Raw genomic sequence first — 4351 nt, 5'->3', positions numbered from 1 at the left:
ATCCTCACCCTAACCGTCTCTCTAACCCTAGCCCTCAACCTAACCCTAAACCTAGGTCCAATCATAACCCTACCCGTCTGTCTAACCCTAGCTCTCAACATAACCCTAACCCTAGGTCCAATCCTAACCCTAACCGTCTCTCTAACCCTAGCCCTCAACATAACCCTAACCCTAGGTCCAATCCTCACCCTAACCGTCTCTCTAACCCTAGCCCTCAACATAACCCTAACCCTAGGTCCAATCCTCACCCTAACCGTCTCTCTAACCCTAGCCATCAACATAACCCTAACCCTAGGTCCAATCCTCACCCTAACCGTCTCTCTAACCCTAGCCCTCAACATAACCCTAACCCTAGGTCCAATCCGCACCCTAACCGTCTCTCTAACCCTAGCCCTCAACATAACCCTAACCCTAGGTCCAATCCTCACCCTAACCGTCTCTCTAACCCTAGCCATCAACATAACCCTAACCCTAGTTCCAATCCTAACACTAACCGTCTCTCTAACCCTAGCCTTCAACATAACCCTAACCCTAGGTCCAATCCTAACCCTAACCGTCTCTCTAACCCTAGCCCTCAACATAACCCTAACCCTAGGTCCAATCCTAACACTAACCGTATCTCTAACCCTAGCCCTCAACACCACCCTAACCCTAGGTCCAATCCTAACACTAACCGTCTCTCTAACCCTAGCCCTCAACATAACCCTAACCCTAGGTCCAATCCTCACCCTAACCGTCTCTCTAACCCTAGCCCTCAACATAACCCTAACCCTAGGTCCAATCCTAACACTAACCGTCTCTCTAACCCTAGCCCTCAACATAACCCTAACCCTAGGTCTAATCCTCACCCTAACCGTCTCTCTAACCCTAGCCCTCAACATAACCCTAACCCTAGGTCCAATCCTAACACTAACCGTCTCTCTAACCCTAGCCCTCAACATAACCCTAACCCTAGGTCCAATCCTCACCCTAACCGTCACTCTAACCCTAGCCCTCAACTTAACCCTAACCCTAGGTCCAATCCTCACCCTAATCGTCTCTCTAACCCTAGCCCTCAACATAACCCTAACCCTAGGTCCAATCCTAACCCTAACCGTCTCTATAACCCTAGCCCTCAACATAACCCTAACCCTAGGTCCAATCCTAACACTAACCGTCTCTCTAACCCTAGCCCTCAACATAACCCTAACCCTAGGTCCAATCCTAACACTATCCGTCTCTCTAACCCTAGCCCTCAACATAACCCTAACCCTAGGTCCAATCCTAACACTAACCGTCTCTCTAACCCTAGCCCTCAACATAACCCTAACCCTAGGTCCAATCCTCACCCTAACCGTCTCTCTAACCCTAGCCTCAACATATCCCTAACCCTAGGTCCAATCCTCACCCTAACCGTCTCTCTAACCCTAGCCCTCAACATATCACTAACCCTAGGTCCAATCCTAACCCTAACCGTCTTTCTAACCCTAGCCCTGAACATAACCCTAACCCTAGGTCCAATCCCAACCCTAACCGTCTCTCTAACCCTAGCCCTAAACATAACCCCAACCCTAGGTCCAATCCTAACACTAACAGTCTCTCTAACCCTAGCCCTCAACATAACCCTAACCCTAGGTCCAATCCTAACACTAACCGTCTCTCTAACTCTAGCCCTCAACATAACCCTAACCCTAGGTCCAATCCTCACCCTAACCGTCTCTCTAACCCTAGCCCTCAACATATGCCTAACCCTAGGTCCAATCCTAAACCTAACCGTCTCTATAACCCTAGCCGTCAACATAACCCTAACCCTAGGTCCAATCCTAACACTAACCGTCTCTCTAACCCTAGCCCTCAACATAACACTAACCCTAGGTCCAATCCTCACCCTAACCGTCTCTCTAACGCTAGCCCTCAACATAACCCTAACCCTAGGTCCAGTCCTCACCCTAACCGTCTCTCTAACCCTAGCCCTCAACATAACCCTAACCCTAGGTCCAATCCTCACCCTAACCGTCTCTCTAACCCTAGCCCTCAACATAACCCTAACCCTAGGTCCAATCCTCACCCTAACCGTCTCTCTAACCCTAGCCCTCAACATAACCCTAACCCTAGGTCCAAACCTAACACTAACAGTCTCTCTAACCCTAGCCCTCAACATAACCCTAACCCTAGGTCCAATCCTCACCCTAACCGTCTCTCTAACCCTAGCCCTCAACATAACCCTAACCCTAGGTCCAAACCTAACACTAACAGTCTCTCTAACCCTAGCCCTCAACATAACCCTAACCCTAGGTCCAATCCTAACACTAACCGTCTCTCTAACCCTAGCCCTCAACATAACCCTAACCCTAGTTCCAATCCTCACCCTAAGAGTCTCTCTAACCCTAGCCCTCAACATAACCCTAACCCTAGGTCCAATTCTAACACTAACCGTCTCTCTAACCCTAGCCCTCAACATAACCCTAACTCTAGGTCCAATCCTCACCCTAACCGTCTCTCTAACCCTAGCCCTCAACATAACCCTAACCCTAGGTCCAATCCTCACCCTAACCGTCTCTATAACCCTAGCCCTCAACATAACCCTAACCCTAGGTCCAATCCTAACACTAACCGTCTCTCTAACCCTAGCCCTCAACATAACCCTAACCCTAGGTCCAATCCTCACCCTAACCGTCTCTCTAACCCTAGCCCTCAACATAACCCTAACCCTAGGTCCAATCCTAACCCTAACCGTCTCTATAACCCTATCCCTCAACATAACCCTAACCCTAGGTCAAAACCTAACACTAACCGTCTCTCTAACCCTAGCCCTCAACATAACCCTAACCCTAGGCCCAATCCTCACCCTAATCGTCTCTCTAACCCTAGCCCTCAACATAACCCTAACCCTAGGTCCAATCCTCACCCTAACCGTCTCTCTAACCCTAGCCCTCAACATAACCCTAACCCTCGGTCCAATCCTAACCCTAACCGTCTCTCTAACCCTAGCCTTCAACATAACCCTAACCCTAGGTCCAATCCTCACCCTAAGAGTCTCTCTAACCCTAGCCCTCAACATAACCCTAACCCTAGGTCCAATCCTCACCCTAACCGTCTCTCTAACCGTAGCCCTCAACATAACCCTAACCCTAGGTCCAATTCTAACACTACCATCTCTCTAACCCTAGCCCTCAACATAACCATAACTCTAGGAACAATCCTCACCCTAACCGTCTCTCTAACACTAGCCCTCAACATAACCCTAACCCTAGGTCCAATCCTCACCCTAACCGTCTCTATAACCCTAGCCCTCAACATAACCCTAACCCTAGGTCCAATCCTAACACTAACCGTCTCTCTAACCCTAGCCTTCAACATAACCCTAACCCTAGGTCCAATCCTAACACTAACCGTCTCTCTAACCCTAGCCCTCAACATAACCCTAACCCTAGGTCTAATCCTCACCCTAACGGTCTCTCTAACCCTAGCCCTCAACATAACCCTAACCCTAGGTCCAATCCTAACCCTAACCGTCTCTATAACCCTATCCCTCAACATAACCCTAACCCTAGGTCCAAACCTAACACTAACCGTCTCTCTAACCCTAGCCCTCAACATAACCCTAACCCTAGGTCCAATCCTCACCCTAACCGTCTCTCTAACCCTAGCCCTCAACATAACCCTAACCCTAGGTCCAAACCTAACACTAACAGTCTCTCTAACCCTAGCCCTCAACATAACCCTAACCCTAGGTCCAATCCTAACACTAACCGTCTCTCTAACCCTAGCCCTCAACATAACCCTAACCCTAGGTCCAATCCTCACCCTAACCGTCTCTCTAACCCTAGCCCTCAACATATCCCTAACCCTAGGTCCAATCCTAAACCTAACCGTCTCTATAACCCTAGCCCTCAACATAACCCTAACCCTAGGTCCAATCCTAACACTAACCGTCTCTCTAACCCTAGCCCTCAACATAACCCTAACCCTAGGTCCAATCCTCACCCTAACCGTCTCTCTAACGCTAGCCCTCAACATAACCCTAACCCTAGGTCCAGTCCTCACCCTAACCGTCTCTCTAACCCTAGCCCTCAACATAACCCTAACCCTAGGTCCAGTCCTCACCCTAACCGTCTCTCTAACTCTAGCCCTCAACATAACCCTAACCCTAGTTCCAAATCTAACCCTAACCGTCTCTCTAAACCTAGGCCTCAACATAACCCTAACCCTAGGTCCAATCCTCACCCTAACCGTCTCTCTAACCCTAGCCCTCAACATAACCCTAACCCTAGGTTGAATCCTCACCCTAACCGTCTCTGTAACCCTGGCCCTCAACATAACCCTAACCCTAGGTCCAATCCTAACCCTAACCGTCTCTCTAACCCTAGCC

This window comes from Miniopterus schreibersii (assembly GCF_964146895.1).
Source record: "Miniopterus schreibersii genome assembly, contig: HAP1_SCAFFOLD_67, whole genome shotgun sequence".
NCBI lineage: Eukaryota > Metazoa > Chordata > Mammalia > Chiroptera > Miniopteridae > Miniopterus > Miniopterus schreibersii.
The sequence above is the reverse complement of the archived record's forward strand: the minus strand, read 5'-3'. Positions refer to the sequence as shown.